General features: G+C 38.2%; 1 protein-coding gene across 12 annotated transcripts in view; it reads left to right on the top strand.

The window, feature by feature from the left end:
• The window catches only part of LOC102109397 (poly(rC)-binding protein 3-like), a 505,286-nt gene that overhangs the window by 187,581 nt on the left and 294,728 nt on the right, over window positions 1-22,977 (top strand). For 9 of the 12 annotated variants that reach the window (XM_088065654.1, XM_088065665.1, XM_088065659.1 and 6 more), the window contains exons 3-4: window positions 3,134-3,232; window positions 15,301-15,357. The exons of 1 other annotated variant lie outside the window; for it this stretch is intronic. The gene's annotated coding sequence lies outside the window, so the exon portion shown is untranslated. Of the gene's footprint in view, window positions 1-3,133; window positions 3,233-4,544; window positions 4,651-15,300; window positions 15,358-22,977 lie in introns of those variants that run through there. 2 more of the 12 variants (XM_014255397.2, XM_014255383.2) reach the window with 2 other exon arrangements.

Here is a 22,977-nt window from a genome sequence, read left to right as displayed (position 1 = left end):
TTTCCATGCAGTAGTTTGCCTCAATACACAGAATATCAGGCCCCATTTTGTAATAAATTAATTGCCTCAGCAGACCATTGCATTTCATATTTTTTCTCTCTGAATGTTCACAGGAAAAATATGAGGTACAAAGGACAAAACTCCCCCTCATCCTGCTTTCTTCCTGAAAATGTGGGATTTGGATCTGAAGCATCAGTGTGGGTGTAGTTTCAGTTCCAATTATTTTGATGATGTTCTTCCACCACTAAGGCTGAGAATAACTGCGCATCCTCATTCTTGCTAATCTATTAATGGCACGGGATTGTGTCTCCCCAGGGTGGCAATGCTTTGGTGCAGGGCAGGAGGCAGTGCTGCCCACTGACACCATTACCCATAGCAGGCAACAGGGAACCAGCTCCCATCTCACAGACCACCTTCAAATATGTGTGAGGTGGACAGATTGCTTCCAGGGCCAGCTCTGGAAGAACTCTAGGGTGTGTCTTACAGACTGAAGTCTGGGGAAATAAATCTCCCTGGGACCCAGGCTGGTTCCATGCACATCCATGTGTCTGTCTTGTACTTGCTTTCAGAAGTCGATAGAGGCTGAAGCAGCTTTCTATGGAGATAGCAATGGTCCTGCACAGCCCTTGCTCATCCTAGCTGCCTGATTGGACCCACTCTTGTTCCTAAAGAGCTACTTCAGTACACAGGCATCATGTGTCCTAGGTTTGCTGGTCCTTGATAATTTCTTTTTGATTTGTGGGATGAGTTATACTGTGGGAAAATGGGACATCTCAGTTCCTATGCAAAACCAGGCTGCATCCCTTAGTTGTCAGCTCAGGAGATACAGCACAGTTTAAAAAAAAAGAAAAATGAAGTGTCCTATTTCATACAAGGGAGTCCTGCTAAGAAGTCCAAGCAGTATTCATAAGACTTCAGGCAGGGAAACATTTGTATGAGGGGGCAGAGCTAAAAACTGAATCTGTACTATTAAAATGAGAAAAGGAAGAAAAAGAAAAGGCATCAGATGAATGGTTTTAGTAGGCTGGTTAAAAAAAGAAGTATGAGAATTTAACAACTTCTGGAAAGTAGCAGGCAGTTAAGGCAAATGCCTCTTTTTTAATATTATCTTGTGCTTTTAGAGCTGGTTGACAGCCCAGAGAATTACTGGTGGGCCCAGAAGGGAAACTCTGCCTGTCTTAACTGTGACAAAATCTTTGAAAGAAGACACAGCCATAATGTCAGCATTTTCATAAAGGAGAGCAACACTCCAGAGTCCTGAAAATGCTTCAGTGCAGCTTCCCAGTGGAGCTTTGTGAGGAGTTCAAAGAGGCCATGTGAACTCACAGAAGGCAAACTAGGTTGTCCTTTCTCCTTTCTGCAAGGTAGGGAGTTACCTCTTCTCCCATTGAGCCAATAAATTGCTTTTCAAGGTGAATGAATAATGTGAGGGGAGAGAGTTCAGTGGTGGATCTCAGTTCCTACAAGAACAAGCACTTCCTACAAAAAACTGAAGATTGTTTTGGGCATAGGCTCCTGACATATGGCCATTGGCATTTTGGGCTCTTGAACAGCTGCCAGATGATGCAAGATCTGACTGCATAGGTGAAGCTTGAAATTAGTCTTAAAACCCCCTAAGAGCAATCATTGCCCTTTGAAGCAATCCTCCTTGCTCATGGCACAAGCAGAGGGCTCAGAAAGCACGGCTGAAGAACAGCCCTTCTTACTGCTTCAGGGGCAGGAGAGAGCCCTTTTTTCCTGTTAGGTAGCAGAAGTAAAGTATGCCACTGTGGAAAACGGACATCCTGGAACACCAGTGCTGACAAGCTCTGAGACTTCTTGCAGATGAATCCCATATGGAAAGCCAGCTGATCCTGCTATCAGTGTAACACCCAGGAATTCAGCTTTGGAATCACCCATGTATTTTACATGTGAGATGGAAAAGCTGTCACTTTCAAGTTTTACAATATTTGAACCTATTCCTGCCTGACCTGCACAGTCAAAATGTGTATGGCCAATGGATGAACTGTGTATTATTATAGCTGTGACATCATTAATGGCTGCCTGATACCCTGTAGCCTTAAAAATTATGCTAATAAAATTTTCACTGGCTAATGAAACTATTTTTTCAAGGAAAGAAAGGATTGTGGGGAAAAAGCTTGGAGAGAAGGGTGTTTTCAGTAGGTGTGAAATTATTTTATAAAGAAGACATGAACATTTAAATTCCTGATGTGGACTTGTAGTGTTGATCAAGGGATGTTTATTGGTTACTTGCAGTAATGTATTTACCTGTCAGCAAGGACAAGAACCGCAGTACTGAGCAAAATCTAATATTGATGGAAAAACTCCTAACTCTGACTTTTCTTTATTCATTTCTATTTCTTTTAGGAAATGTTTTAGCTTGTTCTGTTAAAACAGACCTCACTGATTTTACTTTTTCTTTTTTTTTTTTTTCTTAATCTATGCCATTATGGATTCAAATACATTGTAGCACCTACAGGCTCTTTTCTGAATCAGATGAAAGCATACCAGGTTTGATGAACTTGTAAATAAAGACTTCTACTTTCACTTCTGTTTCAATCAATGTATATCCACCAAATAGGGGAAGAAAACAGAACATATTTTCCCTTCTGTTGTTCTGGGTTACCTGAAAGCTAGAGAAAAATGTGAAATATTTTTGTGTAAAACTGAATAAATTAAAGCAACCTATTGTGCAAATTTTTGGCACAAGACTGTTCAAGGAAAGGGGAAGTAAGAAAATTAAAGTCACATACACTAACATAATTTTTTTTTCTTAAATGGAGATAGATTTTGTGATGAAGCTGTTGAAGCAAGAATATTTTACCCTCTTGTAATACTTCAACTTTGTGCAGGAAGCTAATGTATATAAAGTTTGCTAATAGTTGAGCACTTTTTCAAACATTATTTGAGATTGAAGTCAAAGTAACCAACAGCTCTTTGTCAGCAATACCGTTTCTGGGTACATAACTGTGTGAAGTCTTTCAAATGTGCATTTTATCCCCCATATTCTAGGAAAAATAATAAATTATAGAAGGCTTTTATTGCTCAAACTTCTTTTAAGCTTTTGCAAATTCAGGGCTTAAAGTGAATACAGTCTGGCATACTAAATGTACATTTTCCTGGACTTTTGCAGATATAAGAGGAAGATTTGTTTTTGGGAGGTAACTGGAAAAGCCAACCAGAAAATTGCTGCATCTGGTAGCAGTGCTTGTGGAAGCAACAGGTCACAAATGTACGTGCAGTAAGATGAGATCTGTTTGAAATGTTTGCTATTGTCTATCATCTACAGAGTAGCACGATTTCTATTTCTCAGCAAAAATTCTAGTATCTAATGCTTATTCTTTTCAGCTGCTTTCTTACCTACTGTCAATTTACACCTCTGAGTGGTGGAAAATGGCCTTTATCAATGGTTAAGACAAGAAGAAACATTCTTTTGTCTTAAATTTGACATATTTTCTGCTTTCTGTTTAATTTTTTTTTTTTTAATATATAGGAAATGTACACTCTTATTTAAACATTCCTTCTTACAAACACTATTTCTTTTTAAGCCATGACTACTCCAGTATATGTTGCCACTTCTCCAGAGAGGAGTTTTAAAAAAAATAACATAAAGAAAAAGAAGAAAATTAAAATCTATTTTCTGAAGCAGTTGTCCTGCAGCAGATAATTTCCTGTATTACATGGATATTCTGAAAATACAAAACAACATCCATTCAGTAATTTCTGAAGTCCAAGGAGTCCATGTCTAATAGGCAGGAAAACAACCTTTAAAGAACATGGACAAAACCCAAATCACTACAACAGTTCTGAATTTGCAGAAATAAGTGCAGATACATCTACTGAAAAAGCCTTTTAAAGGTAATGTTTATATGTGTGAAAGAAAACTGATCAAAAATTTAAGATATAACCTGCTTTGGTTTGGGCTTTTTTTATCATATCTATCTTTCCCTCAGCTGGTAACAAATTTTTACCTGTTTTCTTGTGCCTCCCCTGCCAGTTTTAAATTTGCCCCTGTCCTATCTTTCCATCTCTGACCATGTGCTTCCTTCTCCCTTTTGCTGGAACCTAATTTTCTGCTTGAAAACAAGCCAGGTGAAGAGAGTTCAGATGCCTGTTTATCTAAAAAAAAAAAATAGATGCCTGTTTATTTATTGAGACACATGGGGGAATCATCATTTCACGCACCAGGCACTGCTTATGAACAGTGGAGTCTTATGGAGCTGCTCTCAGGTAACCTCCTCAAGGTTTCACACTCAGAATGGTCATTTGTCCTTATTGCAGATCATACAAGACTCACCCTTCTTCCCCCTGCAGCAAAATCAAAAAAAGGATGAGGGTAACACTTGAAACCTTGCTACTTTGAAGAAACCAAAATACACAGCCATTATTTTTGTAAATAAAAAAGCTTGTAAATGTAGAAGAGTAAATCCCCAAGACTTGGAAACAAGATGGTGAATTAAAGTAGTCTGAATTTTAGAAATATCCCATTTTATTTAACAACTTTAGCAATTTAAGGTGTATTTCCGTTCTCAGGTTTTAGCAGAAAGTGTCTCTTCCATCAGCATTGTCCTTCCTGTTGCTGTAATGAGCACCAGAGTTCAAGGCAAGGTGCAGCTGCTCACCCAGGAAGAGGCACCTGGGGAGGACATGGTGAGAAACTCTGCCAGTTATTTTAGTTAGGGCAGCACAGCCATTGGAAATTGGGTCAATACATTGGAGTACTTTTGGGGATCTGGAAGCTGTGGAGGACTCTGTTCTGGGAACAAAAGTGGTGCTATATCTTCTGCTGACAGCACATTGCCTTTCCCTGTGGTCTCATCAGCAGCCCCAGGTGGTGCTGGCCAAGAGGACTAGTGGCTGGGGGACACTGCATGGGCTGGCTCTTCACTGCACCTTTTCCCTTCTGCCCTTGGGTGTTCCCTTTACTTGGCTTCTGCTTGGATTCTCTTCAACAAGGTTGCTTGGCTATGGGAAATTATTTGCTAAATCTCAATGGAAGTTAATATTGTAATTTTCTGCGTGCCTGTCATTTCAGTGGGGTTTCTTCTTGTGACAGCTAGTTTTACAAAACTATGAGACAGAGATCATGCTTTCCACTACCTGGTATTTTTCTATTCAACACAATACAAACATTTGTATTAGGATCAGTTGGAGGAATCTTTATCATAAACAGCATATAAAAGTAGGCTGTTTGATAAAAAATGGTGATACATTTCCTGAAGAACAAAGAAGGTGATGCAGTTATTATTTTAATATAACTGCATAATTATAATTCCACGTTGATTTTGAATTTAGTCTACAGTTCCCAAACAGCATCTAAACTGAAGAGAAGTTCAGATCCCTTGCTTTTCTATAGTCATTTACTCTAGTTAAGGGGCTGTTTAGGAATTGATGAGCAATATTGAAGTTAATGGACCTGAAAAGGGGTTTGCAGTAATTTTATTGGTAATGCAGAAAAAATTAATCCTAGTTTTAAACCAGTTTCCCCCAATTCAGTAAATTGTCCAAGTTGTTAGAATAATAGCAGTGGATTTCAGAAGACAGTGATTTGAATCATCAAGCACAGAGAGAGACATCTTGCTGTACAGGTGGCTGCAAGTGGAGTAATTTTAAAGGTGTGAAAATACTGATGAGGGAGGAGGACGGACAGCAGCGGTTTAGAAGATGGAAAGCCTTACACTTGAAGTCCCCTCTTAAGGGCTCAACTAGTAGCCAGCCACAGGATGACTCAAATGTTAAAAAGATCAAAGTTTCAGATTGTCAAAATTCAGTGTATTGATTCAGGGTAAAACTAGGCAGCAAGCTTTAAAAGTCACTACAGGCCAATTCAAAGTTGGAACTTTACAAGCAGCCAAGACCAAAGAGCAGAGAGGGTGAGTGTAGCAGATAGCTGTGTGCTGATGGGAACCCTTCTGACAGGGGGTTGTGGTATTGGAGCTTCACTGATTAAAAAGCCAGGTGGTGTGGATGTAAGAATTTATGGACTAAAGAGAAGAGAAGAAATTCCTGTGTGGAGAATGTGCTTGGAGAGAGGATGGAGGCAGAGGGCTTCGAGCCACAATTAAAAACAAGACTTTTATTACTCTGGAAGGTGTGTGTAACAAAGCTTCTCAAAGCAAAGAAATGGGATCCCTGTTAAGTCAAAATGGAGTGTTAGGAATGACTGAGGCTTAAATTTCTGTGGCAGGAGTTTATAATTACATGCTGAATACTAGTGTATTAATTGCTGATTGGAAGTTGGGTTAGTTTTCAAATGACGGAAGAGCAGAAAATTTGTTCTTTGAATGTAGAGAAATGTAGAGAAAGAGGAGAGGTTTGCGTAGGTGTTTAACAGCATAATGGTGTGTTTGCTAATAAGATTTTTGCTAATTTTAGTGGCATTATAGCAAATGCTGCAGTATCCATATAGGAGTAAGAATAATACAAAGAACCTGCTAATTAACATTACCTACTAATGTTAACTGCTTTGCACTTGTTCTCATGAGTATTTTGGATAGGCACAGGCATGATATATCTGGAAGCATCTGCCAACAAGAAACACGCTAAGAAGCAAAATTCACGAACAGGATATAGAGTTTTGAACTAATTATTTTTTTTTATTTTTGTTTCTCCCTTGCTTCCTTGTATAGACAGTGCTCTTTCCCCCTTCATCTTTGTGAGCTGACCACTTCTATTACTTTCTTATTTCTGCTGAGGCTGGTGAGCTGATTTGATGCATTCAGCAGTCAAAAGTGCAGTTCTCTGTGCATTTGTGTGGGCTGACTAAGCAAAGTGAAATAGGCTGACTGTCAAAGTGAAAAGGTGATTTACGCTGGTGTCATAGTGTTGTGCAGCAATAAAACTCAGGGATTGTTGGACACACATTATATTGTACAATTATATAATTATAAACAATATAATTGGAGGCAGTTGAGCTTGAATGCAGCAGGCTGTTATTTAGTAATCATCTCTTTCAAGGCTCATTAAACGCAGATTTATATAGAAAACCAAAGCTTTGCTCTATAAAGGCTAACTGTGTAGTGACATTTATTCCCCAAAATGTAATGCATAGATCTAAAGCTGTCAACGTCTATAATGGATTTACTCAGTGATTGTGAATGAGGTTTTTCAGCCGATATGACAATCCCAAGCCATTTGCCTTTATCTGAAGCATTGTTTCTGAGAGTTTATTTGTATGTCTGGGTTTGAAGGCTAAAGAACACACATATAGCTGTGATCTTAGATTTTGAAATCTGACAAGCAGGGACACGACAGATGGTAAACCTAAACACTACAGTGTTTAGAAAGGTAACAAAGATCTCCTAAAGGCATCCATATTTTGGTCTTACTTTAGCCCTTTAATGTTTTGTAGTTCTGAAATGATGAATGAGTTTATGGAGAAGAAAATTAAGAAGCAAAAATATTGTTTTTTGCTCCTATCCCAAGGAATATAGTTTTATTACCTGGTATAAAATAACTTTTTATCAAAAAATTTAAGGTATAAGAATTTTATGAATAAAGAAGAAAAGCCACAGAACTAAGAACATCCTGCTATGAGGAGATCTGCAACACTTATGTTGGTCCACTCTGACTCAACTATTTAATGGTTGGCAGGAGTTTATAACATAAAGTTGTATTTAAATATATATATGTATAAACAGAAATTTAGGTGTTTAGATATTTTTCTCAGTTATTTTTATTTTTTTTAGTCTCTATCTGATTTTTAAACAGTTATTAAAGAACTGTATAAAAAAAACTAAGACTAAGGCCTGCAGACCTCCTCTCTGAGTACAGTCTGGTGAGAGCACAGCTTGGCACTACCAAGTATCTGGCCCACATATGTTCAGGACACTTTTGCATTTGTTATCATTTCAGACATGAATTTTTAAATGCTTCATTTTAATGCTGTCCCTAACACACAGTGTGTTTCATTTCCATTCCTTCATTAAGTGATCCATGGGAGCCTGACAGATGCAAGGCTCCTATGAGTTTTCTCATGCCTCTGATTGCACAAATGCTCTCCCATGATACAGGTGCTGTACCACGGTTTCCAGAATGCAATACCTGACCTCAGCAGCTTGTGGCTGACAAGTCTTTTAGCAAGTTATTGCATTTTGTATCACTGGCTTTCACTTTGCTGGGTCAGAAATGTGCCTGCACAATAATTGTCGTTTACTTCAATTCACTTATGATACTGGAAAACATTAATTCAAGTGTCAGTTATTGTAGATAGATTTTTTTTAAATGCATGTAAAGCATTGTGCTGTTGATGTCTTTAGCAACTGTATCTTTGTTTTAGCCTTTGGTAACTGTGATGCAGAGCTGTATTTCAGAGATGTTTTCCTTCCCCCACTTTCTGACTTCTTTGCTCATTTATCTAAATGTGTTAACTTGCAATGTTTCTCAGGATCACATCAGCGAATTAACAAGGTCCAACTTCTTGTAGCACCATTTTTAAAGTTTAGAGATAAAGCATTCCAAAATGCCATCCATCATCCATGAAATTCAATGTTTCTTGGTAAGCCTAATTTGGTTTGCTTTCTATAAAAAAAAAAATGTGTATTTTTCTTAGGAGCATAGAGCAGTCTTCACTGGCTCCATTGTAAAATGGTCTCACAACATTATGACAATGTTTTGATAGAAAGGGTTTTGCTTTTTTACCTCCTCTCCTTTATGCAAATCTGTTCAATCTAACGTCATGGTTTTAAACCAATAACTAAGAAAATTACTTATTTCTTGCTGTGAGATATGGATTAGAACAAGAGCAAAACAGGCATAAAACTTAAAAGGAAAAAAAAAAAGAAAGTTTATTGACAAACTACAATAATAAGAACACCAGAATAAACTTCCAGAAAAACCTTTTCATCCCCTGTCTACCCACTATTCCCTTGTTCACATGACAAAAGAGACAAAAACTTTGGAACTTTGATGGTTAAAACAGTCCCAATTCTTGCTACAGTCTTTTCACCAGTCTTTGTAGAGAAACAGAAGCTTCTTCCTGTTAATTTATGGAGTTTCTCACAAGAAAAACTATTTTTGTTATAGTTTTCCATTGCCCTAATGTTAGCTGCCCAGAGCTGCTATTATTAGAGCCCACTCCTCCCATTTTCACATCACTCTGAAGTGTGTATGGGCCATGAGTCTAGGGATGGGATTTTTAAGGATAAGTTATTCAAAGGCAAAAAGTCTTCTTCATCTGTTTCTGTGAGCTTCACTAGAAAACAGTTTTCTCATTGCCTCTCAAGGCTTCAAATCTTCCAGCACTTCACTGTACCATAATTACTCTACTTTTTACTCAAAATTTACACTTTGAACACTCTATTCCTCCCTATATACTGTCATGAATTAAAGGAGTGTTTTCAAGACCTTATTGTCCATTTCCATAGTTTTAACAGAAAGATATTTCAGCTTAATTACAGCATCTTCTTAATTCTCTACCTTTTCTGAAGCTTCTTTTCTTTCCTGTCACTGGTAGTTTATAAAGTCTCTTTTCATGTTGATCACTCTCTTTTTCTCTCTCTGGATAAAAAGATTAATCCGCAAGTCTCATCTGGGTAATGAAAGAGTTAAAATCTTGCCCAGGCTGTTGTAGGTAGTTCTGTGGCCTCGGCCGGTGCAGGAGCTGGAGCCGTCTGCAATGGAAAGCTCCTCATGGCTGCTCTGGAGAGTGTAGGCGCCGCGCCCAGCCCGCTGCAGGTCTAGAGCCTCTCTCTTTCTTCACTCAGCAGTTTCTAGTGAATTTAGTTACAGCAAAAAACCTGCAGCCGAGCCAGAGATCGGCTCGGCCCGGCCCGGCCGGAGTCCGGAGAAAACCCCCTCCACAGGGCCCGCATCTCCCGGCCGGGAGACGCTGGGCCCAGCCCAGTCCCCGCCCGGCCGCATGGCCTGGGCAGGGAACGGGAGGCCTGGAGCTCCGCCACCCTTCACAGCCAGGAAACAAAGAGAACCAAGAGAGCTCTGGTTTTACACTTTAAGGTAGGGTTCACAAGTTGATCCCACTTTTCAATGGCCTAAACTGCTGTCAATTCTCAGCAATGACAGATAATTGGTCAGGAGAAAAGACTCCAGGCAGTTCCCAGCAACTTAAACTTTCTTAAAGGTAAAGTAACTCCATGACATCTAACTAGGCAATCTCTTAGGTTTGGGCAGTTGACTTGGTTTGTCGGTTGCATTTTGGCTTTGGTTTTCAGTGTTTTTTTTCAGAAGTCCATACATTACCTTAGCTGGAAACAGTCTTAGAAAAACTTGACCTGTTCATCTTAATTCTGTATTTTCTGAATGCACAAGCAGTGCATAACTCATATCCCCAAACTTTCAATTTCTCAGTTCCATTAAACTCTTTTTAAAATAAAATACTGAGTTATGTTAATCAACACTGCTTTTTTTGATTCTATCTAAAGTCCTCTCAGATAAATTGCCAGTGGTCTCCTGGTGGTCTGGATGAAAGAAGCAATCCTTATCTAGTGCTTTACAGAATTTCATGGCTAGAAAACAGTGCAATGTGAAAATTTATCTTTGTTAATCACTACAGTATAGTGTCCAATCTTTTATGATTAATGAAATATTGAATTTAGACCCCAAATCAAGAGCTCATCTTTCCACATGTGTTTTGGCTTTGAGGTACTCTTTCCTGATGTGCCACAGCTGTGAAACAGGAATTGCTGTATCACAGGGTTTTATCACCCTATGGATGGCAGAAAAGAGAAGCAGCATCATGGAATTTCTCTTAAAATTCACATTAGCAACATCTCCCCAAGGTGCCTGGTTCCTTGGGAGCCACAGACATGGCAGTCTCCACCACAGGGATCCCACATTGTCTTTGTCTTGCATGAATTTTGCTGTCTGTGTGTCCTTCCCATGAAGGTGAGCAGAGTATTCTTCAGTACATGTAGTTTTGCTGTGCTTATCCCATCATGACTGGCTCATTGGGAAGCTCTGCACAGCAAAAGAGCAGTAAATGAGTTTTTGTCTTTAAAGGCACTGTGATACCTGAGCTGTTGTTGTTTTCTGTACTTGAAACAATAAATTAATATCTTGCCTCAGACATTAGGGAGTAATAAGTTACAGCTGAGGGTCTTTAAATTGTTGCTTGAGGGAGAATTAAACAATAAGAAAATATATACAGCAAATGTAAAACAACCTTAAGAGGAAAACAGAATTACACTCCATGCCAAATAGTTTGCTCATCGAGAAAATTACACTTTTTTAAGCTTTAACTCTTTTAAGAAATTGGATATTGGTTTGTGTGACTTGCACGTTTTTTTCCAGTTGTACTTGTATCAGCTTTCATATAGTACATTTCCTACTCTAATGGATTAGTCCAAAGTTAAAATATTTCCTATTGTAAATAGCCATATTACAGACAAACAGCACACAGCACAACTAACAGAATTCCCTCACAGACCTTTTCTGTCATTATTATTGCATAACTGTGTTGTGCACTGAAAGGTGATGGTCTTTTGAAAGAAGGAAGCAAGGATAAGATTAAGTCATGAACTCCATCTTGATGTAAAAAGAAAATGCTTTCAGTTCTACATATAAGGACGTAAGTTTGAATTTGAAAGAAGAAAAATGTTGTGTATTAAACCTGGTGAATTTTCAAGCTGATTTTTTAAATCTAGATAAACATATGTACCAATGATTGAATATGTTGCTAATATATTTCCGTCACACCAATTTTGATTCATAAACCTTCCTCTAAACAAAAATGCAAATACAGGGGAAGACACCATAGATTTAAAACATAAAGAGCAATATTCTTAAAGAAATTATGGATCTTAAAGCATTAATTTTTTTTTTTACTTCAGACTTTAGCAAATATATTATATAGTTGAGATAGATATGCCAGTGTTTATCTTGCCACTCATCTTTAAAATGTTTTCAGTTCCTCACAGAAAGAGGCTGTGCAAGCCCTTCCCATTCATGGCTCTTCTTCTTATTCTTGGCAGAGCCTGTTCAAATGCCTGCACCACCCACTAAAGCCCGCAGGACCCGTGTACCTTTGGGGAAATGCACAGAGAGACCCTTCTGAGATCAGCAGGGAACTAAACGAACTAGTTTCATTTCCTATTACTAATAGATTCAAAGACAGAGGTTTGACTGCTTCTGAGGACCTAATGCAAATATTACTTCAAAGATATTCAAGGCACAGGAAATGTAAAGCAAAGTGAAGTAGAATTCACACGGGTGGGGGTGGAGAATCAGCTTTGGGTTGGCTGTTTGAAAGTGGTGGATGCATTTAATCTGAACTGCACAGCGCTGTCCAGCTGGCTTAAAATTAATCTCTTTAAATTATTGAAATGTTCCCTAGGAAAACTCTTCTAATAGAAAACAAGTGCTGCAAATCAGCGTAAAGGAATATGTAACTCTTCTCTTGCATGAAGCTGTTAAGTGTGTGACAAAGCAATTTGCTTGCAGGCAATAGCAGAAAGTTGATGGTCTGCATGTCTTTCCTCTTCATAGCATGCAAGTATGCTGTGATGGAGTTATTCCTGAGGAAATTTCCTGATTCATTTTAAAGCTAGACTGTTGGTTTGAACCTTGCAGCACGTAACAGTGTTAGATTGTACTTTCTTGTTTGCACTTAGATATGTGCAAACATGACTCACCACAAAACAAACAAGCCATGGAAATAATCTCCTGTCTGAACTCTCCTAAAAAACTGTATTTTTAAATTTTTTTTCCCTCCCTGTTATATCTTAAAATATTGTTGGATGTCTTTCAAGAAAAGGGGGCCTGGAGGATATATTTTGTCATTCAGGCAGTGCTATAACTCCCTATCAAGTTAATGGGAATTCTGCCACTCAGTTGAGTAGAAATGGGATTGAGCCTTTGCTTACTGATGCCATCCGGACGCAGTCGAGTTTCCTGCATTCATGTGACCAACAGAAAAACAGGAAGGCCAACGTTAATAGATATTTCATAAAAAAAAACAGTATCAGGTGTCATAAGTGGAGTCAGTGAAACAATACAAGTCAGCAGTGGTGGATTCATGTTTGGTGCTTCTCTTGAGAGGCAGTTAATATAGCACACTGTCGTGGTTTTAAACCAGTAACTAAAAAAATTACTTATTTCTTGCTGTGAGATATGGATTAGAACAAGAGCAAAACAGGCTTAAAACTTAAAAGGAGTAAAGAAAGTTTATTAACAAACTATAAGAATAAGAACACCAGAATAAACTTCCAGAAAAACTCTTTTTATCCCCTACTACCCACCATTCACTTGTTCAACTGACAACAGAGACAAAAACTTTGTAACTTTGGTGTTTAAAACAGTCCCAATTCTTGCTACAGTCTTTTCATCAGTCTTTGTAGAGAAACAGAAGTCTCTTTTTGCTAATTTATGGAGTTTCTCACAAGAAAACTATTTCTGCTATAGCTTTCTATTGCCCTGATGTCAGCTGCCCTGAAATCTGTTATCAGAGCTCACTCCTCTCATTTCACATCACTCTGAGGTGTGTATGGGCCATGGGTTTAGGGATGTCATTTTAAGGATAAGTTATTCAAAGGCAAAAGTCTTCTTCATCTGTCTCTGTGAGCTCCACTAGAAAACAGTTTTCTCATTGCCTCTCAAGGCTTCAAATCTTCCAGCACTTCACTGTATCACAATTACTCTACTTTTTACTCAAAATCTACACTTTGAACACTCCATTCCTCCCTACATACTCTATCATGAATTAGGAGTTCTTTCAAGACTTTATTGTCCATCTCCATAGCTTTAACAGAAAGATATATCAGCTTATAAAAGCACCTCCTTATTCTCTACCTTTCCTGAAGCTTCTTTTCTTTCCTGTCACTGGTAGTTTATAAAATCTCTTTTCATGTTTATTACTCTCTTTTTCTTTCTCTGGATAAAAAAAAAAATTAATCTGCAAGTCTCATCTGGGTAATGAAAAGGTTAAAATCTTGCCCAGGCTTTTGTAGATGGCTCTGTGACCTCTGCCGGAGCAGGAGCTGGAGCTGTCTTCGATAGAAGATTCCTCATGGCTGTTCTGGAAAGTGTAGTCGCTGTCTTAGCCCGCCGCAGGTTCAGAGCTCCTTTCTTTCTTCACTCGGCAGTCTCTAGTGAATTCAGTCACAGCAAAAACTGCAGCCGAGCCAGGGACCGGCCTGGCCCGGCCAGAGCCCGGGACAAGCCCCGCAGGCCCCATCTCCTGGCCTGGAGACGAAGCAGGCCCAGCCCAGCCCCCGCCCGGCTGGGGCAGGGAACGGGAGGCCAGAGCTCTGTTACCTTTCACAGCCAGGAAACAAAGAGAGACAAGAGTCCTCTGGCTTTACATCTTAAGGTAGGGTTCACAAGTTGATCCCACTTTTCAATGGTCAAAACTGTTGTCAATTCCCAGTAATGACCGATAATTGGTCAGGAGAAAAGACTCCCATCAGTCCCCAGCAACTTCAACTTCCTTAGTTCTCAAAACCACCTTAAAGGTAAAGTCACCTCATGACACACACTTACAGTTCTGTGTACCAAAAGATGGAGATTGTGGTGTTGTATCATCTCAAGTTCACATTGATGTTATATTACTGTCATGCTAGTAGACAACTGAAGCTGCTTTCTTTTCAAGAATATTAGCATTATAAATATGTTCTACATACATTTATGAGTGTTGGACACCTCTAATTTCTCCTTTTTTGTGAATGTAAGCTGATAGGGAGTCTTGTTTGTCTTGCTTTAAAGCTCAAGAAATTTCAGCAAAATTGTTCAAGATCTCAGGTTGAGTGAACATACAAGGACTAAATACTTGACAGCTATGATTTTTAGAGAGCTGATTTTATAAAAATGCAATGGATATAATGGTACTGTTGGCAGAAAAGAGCCCCCTCATCTCCCTGACAGTCCTTATTGTCTCTTTCCATTTCCCTTTTCCATCCCCTTCTTTTGACTTTTCTCTGAGAGAGAAAATATTTAGAATGGAGCAAAGATGAAAAGTGGAAGGAAGGGAAGAAAACCATGTCTTGTTTTCTGGTCTTTGCAGATTTATTCAAAGAGCATCATAAGAATTTGTGTGTACCAATTTTTAACAATCAGTAACCTCTAGGGTTTTTTCTACGTCTTTCTGAGATACTTGTTAGAGCCAAATGCTGGACCCCAGTGAGCACTGTATAAATATTAAAATGAGACAGAACACTGATTGAGAAATCGAAGTTATCTGTTCATATTCAAATTGTAACAAAAAGTGAAGAGAAAGTTTTGGGATCCTAAGTTGTCTGTGGTGCTAAACTGCTTTTCATCCTTCCCCACAGAAATCCATGGCTTGTTAGCCTGTTTTAAAGAGGGCAAGACCTTTTCATGAGTAAAAATGTGTTGCTTCATATTCAACAGGTCAAGTTTTCTTTGGATTGAGGTGGAACTGTGGCTCATGGACATCTGATGTGATAGGTAAGTTGAATTTGACATATCTTACCGCACTATTACCACATGAAAAATTGATCTTGATTATGCTAGTGTAAGTGCAATTCATTTTCCTTCTTATTTTGCATTTTCACCAGTAGCAGTGAAATGAAAATTTGCCTCTCAATTTTTCCCAAATGACACTTCAAAAACAAGGTTTAAATTATTATAAATTATCATTTTATTTAGAAATAATATATGTCAGGAGGTATTTAACAAAAAAAAAAGTAATTTCAATAAGACATTTCTTGAAATAAGATGCTATGATATTCTATTGTGAAAAAGAATATTTGGGCTTATGAGAAAACAGTTCAGAAAATCTGGTGGAATTGACGTATAGCCCATGTGCTCATAAATTAATAGATAATTGGGTATAGTAATGGTCAACAGCTTTAAATTTCTTAATGGCACTGTTTTCTCTTTGGCTATTTAATTAATGTGCAGTGTTTAAAAAAGGATGTTACTAGTATATAAAAGTGAGATTAAAGTAAGGCTAGAGTTTTCTATTGTGCTGTTTGCTGAATTTTATTATTCTTACTTAGGGCATGCATCTACAGATCTGTTTGGTCTCACAAAACAGCTGTTTGACCGAGCAGGAGTTTTGCTTACACTGAAGTATGTGAGGCTGCTTCAGTGCAAGAGAAATAGTGAACAAAATTTAAAAGGATTTGAGTTAAGGTTGCATAAGGCTCTAGAAACACTTTGTCACGGGACATCCGCCATGGAAATGATTCCTGGAAAGGTTTTGGCAGTCAGAAGCAGTTAGGAAGATGGTGTCCTGCTCTGTTTATGCCAGTCAAATAGATGCATTGTAGAAAAGTGTATTTAATTGTAGAGTTGAGCTGAGAAAGTTGGAACAGCAACGTAAAGTTTCAGTGGAAATTTCTAGGTATTAAAAAAAAAAAAAAAAAGGAAATGATAAATAGCTATTAGTTTGCCATCTCTGAAAACCAGTTTAGGAGACTGCTTAATGATATCATTTTTCAAGTAACTTTTTCTGAAGTAATCTAGACAAGCTATAGGTACATATATATGTATATATACACTCCTGATAGGATTTGGATCCTACTTACAATACATGTTGTTGTTACCTTAACTTTTTTATGGCTAGGATTTAAAAATGAAGGTAGGGAAAAAAATGTCCATGCATTCTCTTCTAGTCTGAACATAATGATAAATTTCTGAAACTTCTATGTTTATACTTCATAGTTCTCTTTTTATGAAGTTGTGTGGGAGTTTCATTCCTTTCAGCCTGTTTTACTTTGATCACTTCATCCAAGATATCAAATATGTTTGGGGGTTTTAACTTGCATTTTTCATTCATATTGATACAGACCATCAAAGGCAAACTGGTAGCACCAAATGGGATGCTGGGATGATGAAGTGACAGTGAATTAAATGCCAGGGAAGGTAAAACATGTGATAATATTTTTCATACTAGAACAGTTTACCACCCAGACATATATCACATGTGGATTGAGCAGGTTCTAAAATGTTGGTACATTGTGATTTACAGCTCAGAATTTTGTACTTTGCTAGATAAAATGAAGTTTAGTTTGTATGTATGTAATACCCTGCAATTCATTATACAGGCAAGCACTTAATGGGGTCTGAGCATGAATGCCTCAAATGAGAGGTGCACTCATACTGCAGGAGTGCTTGAGAGAAATCAGTGTTACACACGTGTGTATGTAAATGTGATTGAGAACACTGGATCAAGTGGATATATTTTTCCATTGTTATGTTGCCTTTTATCATGGATTGGAAAAATCCATTCTTGCTTGTGGGAAGCAGAAAAAGGAGGAATGGTGCTGCAGAAATATGTGGATCTCTCCCTCCTTGCAGAAAAGGAAGTATTTGTATCAGAAAACTCCATGAGCTCACCTTTTCAGCAGAGGTTTTCTTCCTGGTGCTTGTGTATGCGTTTTTGTTATATAGCATAAAAGATTAAGGCATTTCATAGATAGATCTTTCCTTAAAAGGGGAAAGATCTAAGAGGATAAATGGTTTTCCTCCCCTGTGACTGGAGCAAGTGTCCAGTGTTCTGGAAGGTCTGATCCTGAGGAAATTGAAAGAATATAGATTGTACTACAGGTTTAAACCAGAAACAAAGTGACAGAATAACAGTCTGTAACACACACACAATGTTGTCAAGCCATTAACACACTGAACATTTTTCATAGTAAAATAATTAATGTCCTTAAATCCACCAGGAAAACAGATGTCAGCCAGTGGATTTGATGTGTATATAGCTCATTATGTGGGGAGGATAGTGAGACTTGTATTGTTGCAAGAGGAACAGCACTTTGCTGAAAAAGAGAGGCAGGCACACAGGCAGCCGTTTCAGGAAATCACATTCCAGCAAGTTGGAAGTATGGAGCAGAGAGGGAAATGAAGAATCCAAAAGTGAGAGTTCAGTGGCAGGGGTTATAGTGGAGGAGCTACAGTGAGAAGCTGATGGGGATGGGAAAGTGAACAAATACCGTTAAAAACACCCTTCATTATCCCTGGTTCAGTGCCTTGGGTTTCTCTCATTGCTAGTGCTTAATTACTTGTTGTGATGGCAGCTCCCCACCTTGATTCATTCTGCTTTAATTATCAGTTGCATGGCTTGAACACAGCAAAAGGACAAAGGAGATGAAATTGGAGTCATAATGACCAGATTCAGACAGGTTCTCAAAGGATGGCAGAAGAGAATAAAATCTGCTGAAAGTATTTAGGAAAAGTTGCTTCTCTGTTAGGGAATAATGCCAGTAACTGGTGTGTGGAGAAAATGAAGGAGCACCAACCACAAGTAGTTCAAAAGTTCAGGGGAGGTAAACTGTGCAGTGAATGCAGTGAACATGCACTGTATGTGTAAGAACTCAAGCAAGCTCACTTTTAAAAATTAGTCATCATATTGTTTTGCATTTAAAATAATTATTAGAATTATTTATTACAGTGATACCATTATGTATGGTTCAGCAGTCATACACTGGATATTGTTCCCCCCAAGAGATGAATTTGAAGTTGAAAAAAATTGAACATAAACTTTCAGTAGAGACAGAGTTGAAAATGAAGCTATTTCTGTTCTGACAGTGTTGTTTCAAATAGAGGGTACTGCAACGTGCAGAGGCTCAGAAAGATGTCAGTAAAAGTAACAACCTGACATATGTGCAGTAAATACTGAAGACTGGAGGCTGGTTTATTATTCTTTTTTTTTTTTTAATGTGTGGGTTGTTTGTTTTCATTTTAGCTTCATGCTAATCTGCTTGATATCTCATTATCTTTCTCCTTTGGTTTCATGGCAGTCTATGTTAATGGCTATTTCTTTATCCAGTCTCATAAGGTCATCATTTGAAAATGGTAACTTAGGGCAGATGTTTACATAAGTTAATATATCTTTTCAATTAATACAGGAAAACCGAAAAACTGAAGATCACTTACTTTCAACAAATTGTACTAATAATATTATTCAGTCTGTTGAGACTAAAATACAAAACTCAAAGTCTATTAGATTGGATATCCAATCAGAGTTCATGACAATAATATAATTGTATTTAAAAAAAAAAAAAAGAAAAGCAGACAAAACAAACAAAAAATCATGACCAGTGAGGATTTGGCCAGTTAAAGAAATGCAAAAACATTTATTAATCTCAAAAAACCTCCAATACTAGAACTGGCACCAGTCTACCACTGCTGCAAATATTGAGGTACACAGGTCTTAAAAAGCTGTATTACAGTAAACACTGGACTATGTGCTTTAAACACATATGGGTGGATGGGGAGTGGAAATGGTTGCTGAATTACTGAGGTGGATTTAAGCGACTACATGTCGCATATAAAGCAGGCATATGATTTCTATGACGAATGTTGGCCAGCTCTTGGATGTAAGTGAGGAATCCTTGCCCCATGAATGAACCACACGGTGTTGGCTGGGTTGCAGTGGCAGGAAACTCACCATCAGATCTTGGCTAAGGTCAGGAGCCTTGGTGTCAGCTGTCAGCCCATTTACTGAGCAGAACTGAAAACAGTAATATCTCACCAGTAGGTGGATTGCTTTTGTGCTGTAGCACTGGAAAAGGGGAAGAATGGAGAGCAGGAAGAAAGAAAAAAATATATATAAAGTGATTATTGCATAATTTGGTTTGTGCATGAAACTTTTGTGTCTTTTCTTAGCAGTATCTCGTCCTGTGAAGCAACATTCTAAGCTAGCTAATCATCATCCAGGAGGCAGTCCTTGCTATTCTTCCTACTTTCTGGCATCAAACAAGGATTTTGGATCAAGGCCAGGGTTAGATCTAAGTAAACAAATGGAGTTGCTGTGTTTTCGATGATGAGGGCATCTACAGTACTTTTGTCTCTCATCATGTTGGCTAGGAGGACATATTTGACTGTGGCTTTTCTCTGATATATTCTTCCACTTGTCCCTGCACTCAGATCTACACATGTGGCAATATTCATACTATACTGAATTAGCAAGAGATCCTCTATGAAACTTTGGTGTCTGCTATACCAGTAATTTTAAAGGGGAGAAATAATATCAAATCTTGTAGATTATTTAATTTCTTACTAAATTCACCACAGTGTGAGAGAAATCTTCCTGAATAGTGGATATAGTGCACTTCACCTCTCCTCAGTCCCCACTCTGCTGCCCTGCTACTGTGGTTATTCTGAAGATCTTTTGAGTTTGGCTGTTTGATCATGCCATGGCTCAGCAAACCAGAAGGGTCTCATTCTTGAGACCTTAATGAGACTTAAACATGTGCTGAAATGGCTTTTACTGAACAATCACATAAGTGTGAGCAAAGGTTGTAATGTGGCCTTAACTGTTATCATAAAACTTAACTTTGCGTTAAATATTCTGGTTTTGAAAATTGAATATGTTTTAAAAGCTCTAGCATTCATTCACAAATATATGTCCCATGTCTACATCGTTAGGAAATGTCATTTTACAAGTTGCTATCACCAGTTGATCATTAGCTTTCTTATGTTCTTTCATTAGTTCATGGTAGGAAAAAATTGTAATGTGCTATGACATTGTGGTATAACTTGAGAAATCAGAATATGCAAATAGATATACGACTTGTTTTCTGTAGCAGAATCAAAATTTGCTTTCTGCAGCTGGAGGAGAAGAGAGCAACTGTGGGAGCATATGTACTTGAAAATGTGTCATTTCACAGTGTGGCAGATTTGGCATGTAACAGGAGGGTCTTTCCCAGTGTGGTTGTTCTTGTGAATAAGGCTTTCCTTGACCTGCTGCTTCCCTTGAATGGCAACTCACTTTTGCAAACCTCAGAGTAAAGGGCTGGGGGAACTGGAAGCTCAGGTCCTTCTGAGCTTGTGGCATTTATATTGTGAGACAGTTGAGATGGAGTTCATTTTGCTAAGCTGCTCACCCATAATGGATCTGTCACAGCGACTTGACAACATATTTGTATCCATTTTGGACAGCATTTGCTGTTCATCGCTCTCCCTGTGAAAGTTTCCAGCAGACCACTCAGATTTACTGTTAGTAACCCCTCCTCACCCCCTCAGAATACAGTTATCCTTTCCATAAATTGGGAACGCCTGATAATCCTTCCCCTAGGCTTAATAGGCAGTCATCTGTTCCAGCCATGCTTTACCTTTGAGTTGGTATCAAGTAACTGAGAGCACCCCTTAATTTGATCCCAGTTTTCTCATGTTCAGCTGGCATAAATATGGCCCAGACAAATAATGGAAAAAATGGTAATTTATGTCAGAAACTCTATTGGGTTTTTTTTTTTCTCTAGAATTAAAAATTTGTTTGAGTTTCTGGTTTGTTGGTAATTTTCAAAGAGGTTTGTTCTGGTTTGTTTCTGATGTAAATATGTGGCAGGGCTGATGGAAAGGAAAATGATGGTATCTCACATACTGCAAATCTGACTTTCCTGCCAACTGTGTCTGGGAAACAAAGTTATCTTTCAGAGATGGAGCTGTTAACAAATGGAGAAATAAATTATTGCTTTTCTGTATCCAGCCACTAATGCTGAAATTATGTAAGTGTATTTAACTCTAAGTTCTAATTCAAAATTGGCTGTCTTATTCTACTAAAGATTTAATTTAATCTAAAATATAATTTCAGTCTTTGTGGCACAAGAGGATGTTTTGCCCTCTTCCTTTCTCTTCTCCTAACAAGAGAATTTTTTCCAGTTCAAATCTCTGAATAAACCTGCAGGAAGGCATCCATTTCTAAATATAGTAAGCTGAGCTATAGGCCTTACCAAGGCCTGGGGAGACAAGTGAAAATGAAACCACTGATTCTTCTCTACTAATTCATCCCCTGTGTCTCTGCTTTCCAGATTTCTTTTTCTTCCTTCCTCTCCTTCTTCTCCGTTTTTCCCCTTCAGCACTGCTTTTTCCTTAACAATAGTTATATTATGCCGTTTCTCCGTCGGGATGCATCCTATATGGTATAGCTTATATATGTATTAGTAGATCTGTTCAAATCCGTATCCTTTCAGTTCACTTTAGAGACATTTTCCAAGCTGGAGTTCAAACAAGCAGTGGTTTTCCCAGAGAGGGCCAGCTCTCACAGCAGTGCCCTGGTTCCAGGTCAATGCATGGAGTTTAGGTTTAATAGCATTTCCTAGTATTTTCCTTCTTCGACCTACACAGCCCTATCTCTAATAAGACAGCATCTAAACTGCTCTTTCTGTGTTTCCTGAGGCAGATAGAAATAATAATACTGGTCAAAGGGTAATGCTTGAAGTCACATTTCTTTTAAAAACAGACACAAGTTCAATGAATTCTGCCACCAAAGTGTGGCAGTTGAAAGTTAACTATCAAGAGAGAGTGAGGCTCACTTCATTCTCAAGAAGGTCCATTTAGCAAAGCTGATCTTTTTCACTGGTGTAACTTACTGCAATAACTAAATAAATTCTGTATCTGGTGCTTCTTTGTGGATTTTTTTTTTTTTTTTTTTTTGCAGCACTCTCTCCTAGAGCTGTCTGTGGCTTTCTGATACTCGCTGTTGGCCTTCCATTACCTCCCCTTGAAAATGCATGTGGGAGACAGCCAGAGCACTTGACAAATCCACTGCTCTTCAGAGATCTTTCCAGCACTTCCTGTGTGCCTGTGAATTGTAAAAGCTGAAATGAAATACCTTGGGCTGCATTGACCTCATCATCTGTTTTTTTAAATAGCGTCTCCATCCCATAAATCCTCTTAGGGATAAATTAAAAATGCCTGTAGAAGAGATATAGCCTGAATGTAGTAATTAAGCAGGTGCTAAGAAGCAGCCTATTATTCATATATCTGGGTTTTGTATGATAAAAAATTTTCTAAAAAGTTATTACAGCTTGAAGAGAGACTTGACTGATCACCATCTCCAGCTGCCAAAGCACTGAATTGAGTAGTTGGAGAAAAATTTTCTGAAAGGGACCAACCATCATCAGAGCAGAAGTTTCCTTCTAATCAAATCAGTTTTAGGAGTACCTTCTTCTTTGATAGGCAGTACCACTTACATTTTTTGTATGGATGCTGAATGAATTCTGAAGGGGCAAAAACCTTCTTTGAGTAAAAGGTGTATGTGAAAACAGCATTGTTTCTATAACAGTGCCATTTAAAATCCATTTTTAGTTATGTCTAGAGGACATAACTAGGTAT

The sequence above is a fragment of the Pseudopodoces humilis genome, chromosome 1, assembly GCF_049639895.1.
Source record: "Pseudopodoces humilis isolate 2021_Gansu_Grassland_sample_001 chromosome 1, ASM4963989v1, whole genome shotgun sequence".
NCBI lineage: Eukaryota > Metazoa > Chordata > Aves > Passeriformes > Paridae > Pseudopodoces > Pseudopodoces humilis.
The sequence above is the reverse complement of the archived record's forward strand: the minus strand, read 5'-3'. Positions and strand labels throughout refer to the sequence as shown.